This window comes from Pan troglodytes, chromosome X (assembly GCF_028858775.2).
Source record: "Pan troglodytes isolate AG18354 chromosome X, NHGRI_mPanTro3-v2.0_pri, whole genome shotgun sequence".
Lineage (NCBI taxonomy): Eukaryota > Metazoa > Chordata > Mammalia > Primates > Hominidae > Pan > Pan troglodytes.
This window is the reverse complement of record NC_072421.2, coordinates 63,038,211-63,052,301: the sequence shown is the minus strand read 5'-3', so window position 1 is coordinate 63,052,301 and position 14,091 is coordinate 63,038,211. Positions and strand designations below refer to the sequence as shown.

Here is a 14,091-nt window from a genome sequence, read left to right as displayed (position 1 = left end):
AGGTTTCTTTAAGTGCTCCCTCCATTAGCTCGACATGCATCAGGTAAGTTTGGTCTGGTTTTCCTCTCTGCTCTAAAAGGATAGCACTGAGATTAATGCCTCACAATTGCCGTGCTCACCTTCCCCCAGCATCCAAAGAAGCTCTCTGTACCACACTGCTGCTGCCAAGGGTGGGGAAGGGGTGGCATTTGAGATTCAGGAATGTTTTTTCTATCTCTTCAGTGCATCTTTCAGCAGTATAGAGTTAAAACCAGGTATTATGAGGGCTCACCTGATTTTTGGTTCTAATGAAGGTGTTTTTTTTTTTTTTTCCTCTGTAGATAGTAATTAAATTGATGTCCTTGCGAGGGTGACAATTGGTGGAGCCTTCTATTCTGCCATCTTGGTCCTCTCTGAAAATGCATTTTGTAATATTGTTTCCTTGGAAAATATGTTTGCAGCTGCAGAAAAATAACTAACATTACCTTTGGATTAAACAGCTATACTGAGTACTGCCTTGAAATGATTACCTACTATGAAGTACAATCTGATCCAAAATAGTGGTAAATTCTTCCCTGAGATGAATTATCACCAGGTAGAGATTATTATCCAGATTAGGTAAATTGAAAAATGAAGCTGTTGAATCTTCTTTTCATTTTCTGTGCTTTGTGTTAGAACATCTCCCCAAAGAGTCAGGGTTTTTATTGAGGAATAAAATGACTGTGGACTTTACTTTTAGGAGTATAATTCAGTAACAATGAGTAGAAGAACTAAGCAGACTGCTTTCCCGCCTTCCCCTTGCAAATTTTTTGAAGATTCTGCATTGAAATAATTATAACACTTTGATTTCAATCAACATTATTAAAACCTTTACAAGCATAAAAAAGGTGAATTCAATACAATTTGTTAGACTGATGAAAAATCTGTAGCATTACTGTCTAAAAATAACAGAATTTGTGAAGAGAATGACAATAACAAGATATAGATAAGTTCCCTTAAGAGATTCCAGAGTCTTTTTACAAGCACCAGATGAGGCATTGATCTGATGACCTTTGAGTTTATTTCCTACTCTGAAATTTTAAAATTCTCTGATTTCTAAAATTCTCTGAGTTGTCTATGCATAAGCCAGTTTCTCACAGCCAGCTCTATGGGCATATATAACATATATTCCCACTTTCATACTTTGGCAAAATAACAATAACCGCATTGATAACATCGATTGATGCTTTGGTATTTTTTATTTTAAATATTTTTTATTTTAAAATATTGTTTACTTTTTACTATAGTCACCCTGTTGTCCTAGCAAATACTAGGTGTCATTTATTCTTTCTATTTTTTTGTACCCGCTAACTATCCCCATTTTCCCTATCCCCCAACTACCATTCCCAGCCTCTTGTACCTACTCTTCTACTCTCTATTCCCATGGGTTCTGTTGTTTTTATTTTTAGATCCCACAAATAAGTGAGAAAATGGGATATTTGTCTTTCTGCCTGGCTTATTTTACTTAACATAATGACCCCCAGTTCCATCCATGTTGTTGCAAATGACAGAATCTCATTCTACTTTTATGGCTGAGTAGTACTCCATTGTTTACATGTATTACATTGTCTTTACCCAGTCATCTGTTCAACACTTTGGTTGCTTCCAAATCTTGGCTATTGTGCATAGGGCTACAATAAACATGGGAGTGCAGATATATTTTTGATATACTGATTTACTTTCTTTTGGGTATATATCTAACAGTGGGATTGCTGGAACATATGGTAGTTCTATTTTTCTTTTTTTGAGGAACTTCTAAACTGTTTTTCATAGTGGTTGTACTAATTTACATTACCACCAACACTGTATGAGGTTTCCTTTTTCTCCACATTCTCGCCAGCATTTGTTATTGCCTGTCTTTTGAATAAAAGTCATTTTAATTGAGGTGAGATAATATTTTATTGCAGTTTTGATGTGCATTTCTCAGATGATCAATGATATTGAGCACCTTTTCATACACCTGTTTTCCATGTGTATGTCGTCTTTTGAGAAATGCCTATTCAGGACTTTCACCCATTTTAAAATCTGCTTATTATATTTTTCCTTTCCTATAGAGGTGTTTTAGCTCCTATGTATTCTGATTACTAATCCATTGTCATATGAATAGTTTGCAAATATTTTCTCTAATTCTGTAGGTTGTCTGTGCATTTTGTTGATTGTTTTCTTTGCTGTGCAAAACTTGTGATCGCATTTGTCCATTTGTGTGTTGGTTGCCAGTGCAATAAATAGCACTTAATAGTGTATTACTCAAGAAATCTTCACCCAGTCCAATGTCCTGATGAATTTCTCCAGTGTTTGCTTTTAGTAGTTTCACAATTTGAGGTCTTATATTTGCGTCTTTAATATGTTTGGATTTGACTTTTGTATATGGTGAGAGACCGGGATCTAGTTTCATTCTTCTGCATATGGATATCTGGTTTTCTTAACACCACTTACTGAAGAGACAGTCCTTTCCCCAAAGTGTGTTCTTGGCACCTTTGTCAAAAATGAGTCCACTGCAGGTGAACAGACTTATCTCTGAGTTCTCTATTCTGTTCCGCTGGTCTATTTGTGTGTTTTTGTGCCAGTACCATGTATTTTGGTTACTATAAGTATTAGTACATTTTCATGCTGCTATAGAGAACTAACTTAAAAATGGGTAATTTACAAAGAAAAAAGGTTAAATTGACTCACAGTTCTGCAGGCTTAACAGGAAGCATGACTGGGCAGCCTCAGAAAACTTACAGTCATGGTGGAAGGTGACTGGAAAGCACACACATCTTCACAATGTTGGAAGCATGCACATCTTCACAATGGCAGGACAGGAGAGAGAGTGAGGGTGCAAGTGTCACACTTTTAAGCCATCAGATCTCATAAGAACTCACTCACTATCATGAGAACTGCATGGGGAAAATCCACCCCAATGATCTAATTACCTCCCACCAGGTCCCTTCCCTAACACATGGGGATTACAATTCGAAACAAGATTTGTGTGGGGACACAGCCAAACCATATCACTATAGTTCTGTAGTATAATATGGAATCAGGTAATGTGATTACTCCAGTTTTGTTCTTTTTGCTCAGGATAGCTTTGGATATTCTGGGTCTGTTATGGTTCCCCATAAAATTTAGAATTGTTTTTCTATTTCTGTAAAAAGTATCAATGGTATTTGGATAGGGATTGCATTAAATCTATAGATTGCTTTGGGTAGAATGGACATTTTAAAAATATGGATTCTTCCTATCCACAAACAGAGAATACCTTTCCATATTTTGGTGTACTTTTTAATTTCTTGCATCCATGTTTAATTTAAAAAAAAATTCACTTCTTTGGTTAAGTTAATTCTATGTATTTTATTTTATTTGTAGCTATTGTAAATGGGATTACCTTCATGATTTCTTTTTCAGAATATTCTATGTGGGCATATAGAAATGCTACTGATTTTTAATGTTAAATTTGTATCCTGCAAATTTATTAAATTTGTTTATCAGTTCTAATAGATTTTTGGTAAAGTCTCTGGGTTTTGTGAAGTATAAAATGATATCATCTGCAAACAACAATAGTTTGACTTCTTTCATTTTAATTTGGATGTTCTTCATTTCTTTCTCTTATCTGATTGGTCTAGCTTGGACTTCTAGTACTATGTTGAAAAACAGTGGTGAAAGTGAGCATTCTTGTTGTATTCCTGATCTTAGAAGAAAGGCTTTCAGGTTTTCCCCATTCAGTATAATACTAGCTATGGGTCTATTGTATATGCCTTTTATCATATTGAGATATGTTTCTTGTATACCTAGCTTTTTGAGGGTGTTATTCTTTATGAAATGATGTTGAATTCAATGGATCTCTCTGCAGAAACCCTACAAGCCAGAAGACAGTGGGGCCCAATATTCAATATTTTTAAAGAAAAGAATTTTCAACCCAAAATTTCATATCCAGCCAAACTAAGTTTCATAAATGAAGGAGAAATAAAATTGTTTACAGACAAGCAAATGCTGAGGGATTCTGTACCACCAGGCCTGCCTTACAAGAACTCCTGAAGGAAGCCCTAATATGGGAAAGAAAAATCGGTACCAACCACTGCAAAAACACACCAAAATATAAAGACCAGTGACACCATGAAGAAACTGAATCAACTAATGTGCAAAATAATCAGCTAGCATCATGATGACAGGATCAATTTCACATATAACAATATTAATGTTAAATGTAAATGGGCTAAATGCCCAAATTAAAAGACACAGACTGGCAAGTTGGATAAAGAGTCAAGACTCATCGGTGTGCAGTATTGAGGAGACCCATCTCACGTGCAAAGACACATATAGGCTCAAAATAAAGGAATGGAGGAATATTTACCAAGCAAGTGAAAAGCAAAAAAAGCCGAGGTTGCAATACTAGTCTCTGATAAAGCAGACTTTAAACGAACAAAGATAAAAAAAGACAAAGAAAGGCATTACATAATGGTAAAGGGATCAATGCAACAAGAAGAGCTAACTATCCTAAATATATATGTACCCAATACAGAAGCACCTAGATTCATAAAACAAGTTCTTGGCGACCTACAAAGGGGCTTAGACTCCCACATAATGATAGTGGGAGACTTTAACACCCCACTGTAAATATTAGACAGATCAATGAGACAGGTTTTTTAACAAGAATATTCAGTACTTGAACTCAGCTCTGGACCAAGTGGACCTAATAGACATCTACAGAACTCTCCACCCCAAATCAACAGAATATACATTCTTCTCAGCACCACATAGCACTTACTCTAAAATCAACCATATAATTGGAAGTAAAACACTTCTCAGCAAATGCAAAAAAAAAAAAAAAAGACAAAAACAAAAAACCTGAAATTATAACAAACTGTCTCTCAGACCACAGTGCAATCAAATTAGAACTTAGGATTAAGAAACTCACTCAAAACCACACAACTATATGGAAACTGAACAACCTGCTTCTGAATGACTACTGGGTAAATAAAGAAATAAAGGCAGAAATAAATAAGTTATTCGAAACCAATGAGAATGAAGACACAACGTACCAGAATCTCTGGAACACAGTTAAGCAGCGTTTAGTGGAAAATTTGTAGCACTAAATGCCCACATCAGAAAGCCGAAAAGATCTAAAATCAACACCCTGACATCACAGTTAAAATAACTAGAGAAGCAAGAGCAAACAAATTCAAAAGCTAGCAGAAGACAAGAAATAACTAAGATCAGAGTGGAACTGAAGAAGATAGAGACACGAAAAACCCTTCAAAAATCCATGAATCCAGGAGGTGGTTTTTTGAAAAGATTAACAAAATAGATAGACCAGTAGCCAGATTAATAAAGAAGAAAAGAGAGAAGAATCAAATCGACCCAATAAAAATGATAAAGGGGATATCACCATTGATCCCACAGAAATACAACCTACCATCAGAGAATATTATAAACACCTCTACACAAATAAACTAGGAAACCTAGAAGAAATCAATAAATTCCTGGACACATATACCCTCCCAATACTAAACGTGAGAGAAGTCGCATCCCTGAATAGACCAATAACAAGTTCTAAAATTGAGGCAATAATTAACAGCCTACCAACCAAAAGAAAGGCCAGGACCAGACAGATTCACAGCCAAATTCTACCAGAGGTACAAAGAGGAGCTGGTACCATTTCTTCTGAAACTATTCCAAACAATAGAAAAAATGGGACTTCTCCCTAACTCAATTTATGAGGCCAGCATCATCCTGATTCCAAAACCTGGCAAAGACACAACAACAACAAAAAAACCTCAGGCCAATATCCCTGATGAACATTGATGTGAAAATTCTCAATAAAATTCTGGCAAACCAAATTCAGCAGCAAATGAAGTTGGCTTCATCCCTGAGATGCAAGGCTAGTCCAACATATGCAAATCAATAAATGTACTCCATCACATAAACAAAGCCAGCGACAAAAACCACATAATTATCTCAATAGATGCAGAAAAGGCCTTTGACAAAATTCAACAGCCCTTCATGCTAAAAACTCTCAATAAACTAGGCACTGATGGAACATATCTCAAAATAATAAGAGCTATTTATGACAAACCCACAGCCCATATCACACTGAATGGGCAAAAGCTGGAGGAATTCCCTTTGAAAACTGGCACAAACAAGGATGCCCTCTCTCACCACTCCTATTCGACACAGTATTGGAAGTTCTGGCCAGGGCAATCAGGCAAGAGAAAGAAATAAAGGGTATTCAAATAGGAAGAGAGGAAGTCAAATTGTCTCTATTTACAGATGACATGATTTTATATTTAGAAAACCTCATCATCTCAGCCCAAAAACTCCTTAAGTTGATAAGCAACTTCAGCAAAGTCACAGGATAGAAATTCAATGTGCAAACATCACAAGCATTCCTATACACCAATAATAGACAGAGAACCAAGTCATAATTGAACTCCCATTCACAATTACTACAACAAGAATAAAATGCCTAGAAATACAACTTAACAGCTTAGAAGGGACCTGCAGGACCTCTTCAAGGAGAACTACAAGCCACTGCCCAAGGAAATAAGAGAGGACACAAACAAATGGAAAAACATTCCATGCTTATGGATAGGAAGAATCAATATCTTGAAAATGGCCATACTCTCCAAAGTAATTTATAGATTCAATTCTATTTCCATCAAGCTACCATTGACTTTCCTCACAGAACTAGAAAAAAACTACTTTAAATTTAATATGGAACCAAAAAAGGAGCCTGTATAGCCAAGACAATCCTAAGTAAAAAGAACAAAGCTAGAGGCATTAGGCTACCTGACTTCAAACTATACTACAAGGCTACAGTAACCAAAACAGCATGATACTGGTACCAAATCAGATATGTAGACCAATGGAACTGAACACAGGCCTCAGAAATAACACCACACATCTACAACCATCTGATCTTTGACAAACCTGACAAAAACAAGCAATAGGGAAAAGATTCGCTATTTAATAAATGATGTTGGGAAAACTGGCTAGACATATGCAGAAAACAGAAACTGGAGCCGTTCCTTACACCTAATACAAAAATTAACTCAAGATGGATTAAAGACTTAAATGTAAAACCTAAAACCATAAAAACCTTAGAAGAAAGCCTAGGCAATACCATTCAAGACATAGGCAAGGGCAAAGACTTCATGGCTAAAACACCAAAAGCAATGGCAACAAAAGCCAAAATTGTCAAATGGGATCTAATTAAATTAAAGAGCTTCTGCCCAGCAAAAGAAACTATCTCAGAGTGAACAGGCAACCTACAGAATGGGAGAAAATTTTTGCAATCTATCAATCTGACAAAGGTCTAATATCTGGAATTGACAAGGAACTTAAACAAATTTACAAGAAAAAACCCAAACAATCTCATTGAAAATTGGGTGAAGGATATGAACAGACACTTCTCAAAAGAAGACATTTAGGTAGCCAACAAGCATATGAAAAAAAGCTCATCATCACTGGTCATTAGAGAAATGCAAATCAAAACCACAATGTGACACCATCTCACACTAGTTAGAATAGAGATTATTAAAAAGTCTGGAAACAATAGATGCTGGAGAGGATGCAGAGAAATTGGAATGCTTTTACACTTTTGGTGTAGTGTAAATTAGTTCAACCATTGTGTTAGACAGTGTGGCGATTCCTCAAGCATCTAGAACCAGAAATACCATGTGACCCAGCAATCCCATTACTGGGTATATACCCAAAGAATTATAAATCATTCTACTATCAAGACACATGTACACATGTGTTTATTGCATATGTTGTACTTATACACCATGAAATATTATGCAGCCATAAAAAGGATGAGTTCATGTCCTTTGCAGGGGTATGGATGAGGCTGGAAACAAAACCAAACACTGCACGTTCTCACTCATAAGTGAGAGTTGAACAATGAGAAAACATGGACACAGGGAGGGGAACATTACACACTAGGGCCTTTCGGGGGTTGTGGGGCAAGGGGATGGAGAGCATTAGGACAAATACCTAATGCATGCGGTGCTTAAAACCTAGATGACGGGTTGAAAGGTGCAGCAAACCACCATGGCACATGTATACCTATGTAACAAACCTGCACGTTAAGCACATGTATCCCAGAACTTAAAATAAAATTAAATTAAAAAAGAAAGGATGTTGAATTTTTTTTTAATTTTTTTAGTATTTATTGATCATTCTTGGGTGTTTCTCAGAGAGGGGGATTTGGCAGGGTCATAGGACAATAGTGGAGAGAAGGTCAGCAGATAAACTTGTGAACAAAGGTCTCTGGTTTTCCTAGGCAGAGGACCCTGCGGCTTTCCACAGTGTTTGTGTCCCTGGGTACTTGAGATTAGGGAGTGGTGAGGACTCTTAACGAGCATGCTGCCTTCAAGCATCTGTTTAACAAAGCACATCTTGCACCACCCTTAATCCATTTAACCCTGAGTTGACATAGCACATGTTTCAGAGAGCACGGGGTTGGGGTAAGGTTATAGATTAACAGCATCCCAAAGCAGAAGAATTTTTCTTAGTACAGAACAAAATGGAGCGTCCTATGTCTACTTCTTTCTACACAGACACAGTAGCAATCCGATCTCTCTTTCTTTTCCCCACATTTCCCCCTTTTCTATTCGACAAAACTGCCATTGTCATCATGGCCCGTTCTCAATGAGCTGTTGGGTACACCTCCCAGATGGGGTGGCGGCCGGGCAGAGGGGCTCCTCACTTCCCAGACGTGGTGGCCGGGCAGAGGGGCCCCCAACCCCCCAGATGGGGCAGCCGGGTGGAGGCGCCCCCCACCTCCCAGACGGGGTGGCTGCCAGGCGGGGGTGACCCCCACCTCCCAGACGGGGTGGCTACTGGGCGGGGGTGCCCCCCACCTCCCAGATGGGGCAGCCCAGTGGAGACACTCCTCACTTCCCAGACCGGACGGCTGCCGGGCGGAGGGGCTCCTCACTTCTCAGACCGGGCAGCCGGACAGAGGCACTCCTCAGTTCCCAGATGGGGTTGCGGCTGGGCAGAGGTGCTCCTCACTTCCCAGACGGGGTGGCGGCTGGGCAGAGGCGCTCCTCACCTCCCAGACAGGGTGGCAGCTGGGTAGAGACGCTCCTCACCTCCCAGATGGGGCGGCCAGGCAGAGGCTCTCCTCACATCCCAGACAGGGCAGCCGGGCAGAGGTGCTCCCCACGTCCCAGAAGATGGGTGGCCAGGCAGAGATGCTCCTCACTTCCCAGAAGGGATGACGGCCGGGAACAGGCACTCCTCATTTCCCAGACTGGGCAGCCGGGCAGAGGGGCTCCTCACATCCCAGATGATGGGCGGCCAGGCAGAGACGCTCCTCACTTCCTAGATGGGGTGGTGGCCGGGAAGCGGTGCTCCTCACTTCCAAGACTGGGCAGACGGGCAGAGGGGCTCCTCACATCCCAGATGATTGGTGGCCAGGCAGAGATGCTCCTCACTTCCTAGACGGGGTGGCGGCCAGGCAGAGGCTGAAATCTCAGTACTTTGGGAGGCCAAGGCAGGCGGCAGGGAGGTGGGGGTTGCAGCGAGCCGAGATCATGCCACTGCACTCCAGTCTGGGCAACATTGAGCACTGAGTGAGCGAGACTCCATCTGCAATCCCGGCACCTCGGGAGGCCGAGGCGGGCAGATCACTCGAGGTCAGGAGCTGGAGACCAGCCTGGGCAACATGGCAAAACCCCGTCTCCACCAAAAAATACAAAAACCAGTCAGGCATGGCGGTGTGCGCCTGCAATCCCAGGCACTCGGCAGGCTGAGGCAGGAGAATCAGGCAGGGAGGTTGCAGTGAGTCAAGATTGCGGCATTACAGTCCAGCCTTGGCAACAGAGGGAGACCATGGAAAGTGGAAGACGGAGATGAGGGAGAGGGGGAGACCATGGAAAGTGGGAGGAGGGAGAGGGAGAGGGAGAATGTTGAATTTTATCAAATGCTTTTTCAGCATCAATTGAAAGGATCATCACTGCAGGACTCAGTGTCCATGGAGCAACTACTTTGTTCTCTACTAGCCCCATACCTAGAGCCCAGTTTCTCCAGGCCCAAGGGACCAGCAAACAATTGCCCTCCATCCTGTTGGGCCCCATATCCCCCACTGGCTCATAGCCTCAGTCAACCAGGGACCTGACATCATTGCATGAATTATCACAATATAATTCACATAATCACACCATTGTTATGAATCAAAATCTGCCCTAAAAGAGATATATTAGTTTTCTCAAAATGAAAGAATGTTTTAAAAAACCACACAGCTGCTGAATAATCAACCTGTGAAACTGAGATGTTTCTAGAATGAAACAGTAAATGTGCCTGTAATAACTTAATTTTTTATGTCAGAAAATTATATTTGTCTCCATCTTTTTTCCCACAGTATACTAAATAAAAAGGGAAATAAGGTATAAATAGATTTTGTAAACCTTTTATATTGGAAAAGCCATGAAGTAAGCAGATAAGACAGATGTTCTGTAACTTGGAGGGGTATATAGGATATTTTTGAAAAGGTACAAAGTCCTCAGATGGGCTTAGAAAATTCACTGTATAATCCATATATCATTTTACTTGACTTGCACATCTTCTGGTGCTTGTGTTTACTGTGTTCTTGCCATTAACTAAATGTCTCAGTCTGTCCCAGTGTATAATATTCTGTGAATTTTCTTGTATTATAGTTCTATTGTTGGTCTCTTTGCATCGATGATACAACAGCAACATTTAAAAATTATTGTTATTATTGATTCCTAGTTTTATTCTGTTTTGCCAGAGAAGATGCTTGATATTATTTCTATTTTGTTGAATACTTTAAGACTTGCTTCTTGACCTAACATATGGTCTATCCTTGAGAATGATCCATGTGCTGAGGAAAATAATGTGTATTCTGCAGCTGTTGAATGAAATGTTCTGTAAATATCTCTTACGTTTATTTGATCCATAGTGCAGATTATGTCTGGTGTTTGTTGATATATTTTTAATGGTCTAGAAGATACATCCCATGCTGAAGGTGGGGGTGGGGGTTGAAGTCTTCCAGCATTATTGTATCTCTTTCTTATTCTCTAAGAATATGTGCCTCATATATCTGGGTGATCAAGTGTTAAGTGCATATAAATGTACAATTGCTATATCTCCTGCTGAATTGACCACTTTATAGTTATATAATTATGGTCATTGCCTCTTCCTATAAGTTTTGTCTTGAAATCAATCTGATTTCGAGTATAGCAACTCCTATCCTTTTTTTTTTATTATACTTTAAGTTCTAGGGTACCTGTGCACAACATGCAGGTTTGTTTCATATGTATACTTGTGCCATGTTGGTGGGTTGCACCCATTAACTCATCATTTACATTACGTATATCTCCTAATGCTGTCCCTCCCCCTCCCCCTACCCTATGACAGCCCCAGTGTGTGATGTTCCCCTTCCTGTGTCCCAGTGTTCTCATTGTTCAATTCCCACCTATGAGTGAGAACATGCAGTGTTTGGTTTTCTGTCCTTGGCAATAGTTTGCTCAAAATGATGGTTTCCATCTTCATCCATGTCCCTACAAAGGACATGAACTCATCCTTTTTTATGGCTGCATAGCATTCCATGGTGTATATGTGCCACATTTTCTTAACCCAGTCTATCATTGATGGACACTGGGTTGGTTCCAAGTCTTTGCTATTGTGAATAGTGCCACAATAAACATACGTGTGCAAGTGTCTTTATAGCAGCATGATTTATAATCCTTTGGGTATATACCCAGTAATGAGATGGCTGGGTCAAATGGTATTTCTAGTTCTAGATCCTTGAGGATTCACCACACTGTCTTCCACAATGGTTGAACTAGATTACAGTCCCACCAACAGTGTAAAAGCATTCCTATTGGGGGTGGAGCCAAGATGGCTGAATAGGAACAGCTCCAGTCTACAGCTCCCAGCATGAGCGACGCAGAAGATGGGTGATTTCTGCATTTCCAATTGAGGTACCGGGTTTATATCACTGGGGAGTGTTGGAAAGTGGGTGCAGGACAGTGGGTGCAGTGCACCGAGCATGAGCGGAAGGGCGAGGCATCGCCTCACCTGGGAAGCACGACGGGTCAGGGAATTCCCTTTCCTAGTCAAAGAAATGGGTGACAGATGGCACCTGGAAAATTGGGTCACTCCCACCCTAATACTGTGCGTTTCCAATGGTCTTAGCAAATGGTACACCAGGAGATTATATCCCGTGCCTGGCTTGGAGAGTCCTATGCCCATGGAGCCCCGCTCATTGCTAGCACAGCAGTCTGAGATTAAACTGCAAGGTGTCAGCGAGGCTGGGGGACAGGTGCCTGCCATTGCCGAGGCCTGAGTAGGTAAACAAAGCAGCTGGGAAGTGCGAACTGGGTGGAGCCCACCACAGCTCAAGAAGGCCTGCCTGACTCTGTAGACTCCACCTCTGGGGGCAGGGCATAGCCAAACAAAAGGCAGCAGAATCCTCTGCAGACTTAAATGTCCCTGTCTGACAGCTTTGAAGAGAATAGTGGTTCTCCAGTACACAGCTGGAGATCCGAGAATGGACAGACTGCCTCCTCAAATTGGTCCCTGACCCCCAAGTAGCCTAATTGGGAGGCACAGCCCAGTAAGAGAAGACTGACACCTCACCCAGCCGCGTACTCCTCTGAGACAAAACTTCCAGAGGAACGATCAGGCAGCAACATTTGCTGCTCACCAATATCTGCTGTTCTGCAGCCTCCACTGCTGATACCCAGGAAACAGGATCTGGAGTGGACCTCTGGCAAACTGCAACAGACCTGCAGCTGAGGGTCCTGTCTGTTAGAAGGAAAACTAACAGAAAGGACATCCACACCAAAACCCCATCTGTATGTCACCATCATCAAAGACTAAAGGTAGATAAAACCACAAAGATGGGGAAAAAACAGAGCAGAAAAACTGGAAACTCTAAAAATCAGAGCATCTCTCCTCCTCCAAAGGAATGCAGCTCCTCACCAACAATGGAACAAAGCCGGATGGAGAATGACTTTGACGAGTTGAGAGAAGAAGGCTTAAGACAATCAAACTACTCTGAGCTAAAGGAGGAAGTTCAAACCCATGGCAAAGAAGTTAAAAACTTTGAAAAAAAAATTAGACAAATGGCGAACTAGAATAACCAATGCAGAGAAGTCCTTAAAGGACATGATGGAGCTGAATACCAAGGCACGAGAACTACGTGATGAATGCACAAGCCTCAGTAGCCGATTTGATCAACTGGAAGAAAAAGTATCAGTGATGGAAGATCAAATGAATGAAATGAAGCAAGAAGAGAAGTTTAGAGAAAAAAGGAGAAAAAGAAAAGAACAAAGCCTCCAAGAAATATGGGACTATGTGAAACGACCAAATCTATGTCTGATTCGTGTACCTGAAAGTCACGGGGAGAATGGAACCAAGTTGGAAAACACTCTGCAGGATATTATCCAGGAGAACTTCCCCAATCTAGCAAGGCAGGCCTACATTCAAATTCAGGAAATACAGAGAATGCCACAAAGATACTCCTCGAGAAGAGCAACTCCAAGACACATAATTGTCAGATTCACCAAAGTTGAAATGAAGGAAAAAATGGCAAGGGCAGCCAGAGAGAAAGGTCAGGTTACCCAAAAAGGGAAGCCCATCAGACTAACAGCAGATATCTCGGCAGAAACTCTACAAGCCAGAAGAGAGTGGGGGCCAATATTCAACATCCTTATAGAAAAGAATTTTCAACCCAGAATTTCATATCCAGCCAAACTAAGCTTCATAAGTGAAGGAGAAATAAAATCCTTTACAGACAAGCAAATGCTGAGAGATTTTGTCACCACCAGGCCTGCCCTAAAAGAGCTCCTGAAGGAAGCAATAAATATGGAAAGGAACAACCAGTACCAGCCACTGCAAAAACATGCCAAATTATAAAGACCATCCAGGCTAGGAAGAAACTGCATCAACTAAGGAGCAAAATAACCAGCTAACATCATAATGACAGGATCAAATTCACACATAACAATATTAACTTTAAATGTAAATGGACTAAATGCTCCAATTAAAAGACACAGACTGGCAAATTGGATAAAGAGTCAAGACCCAACAGTGTGCTGTATTCAGGAAACCCATCTCACG

At 40.7% G+C, this 14,091-nt stretch overlaps 1 protein-coding gene across 17 annotated transcripts in view; it reads right to left on the bottom strand.

Moving 5' to 3' along the window:
• ZC3H12B (zinc finger CCCH-type containing 12B) overlaps positions 1–14,091 on the bottom strand; it is a 461,523-nt gene that overhangs the window by 104,064 nt on the left and 343,368 nt on the right. For 11 of the 17 annotated variants that reach the window (XM_063803880.1, XM_054676379.2, XM_054676381.2 and 8 more), the window contains one exon: positions 2,692–2,803. The exons of 4 other annotated variants lie outside the window; for them this stretch is intronic. The gene's annotated coding sequence lies outside the window, so the exon portion shown is untranslated. The remainder of the gene's footprint in view (positions 1–2,691; positions 2,804–14,091) is intronic. 2 more of the 17 variants (XM_054676380.2, XM_054676382.2) reach the window with 1 other exon arrangement.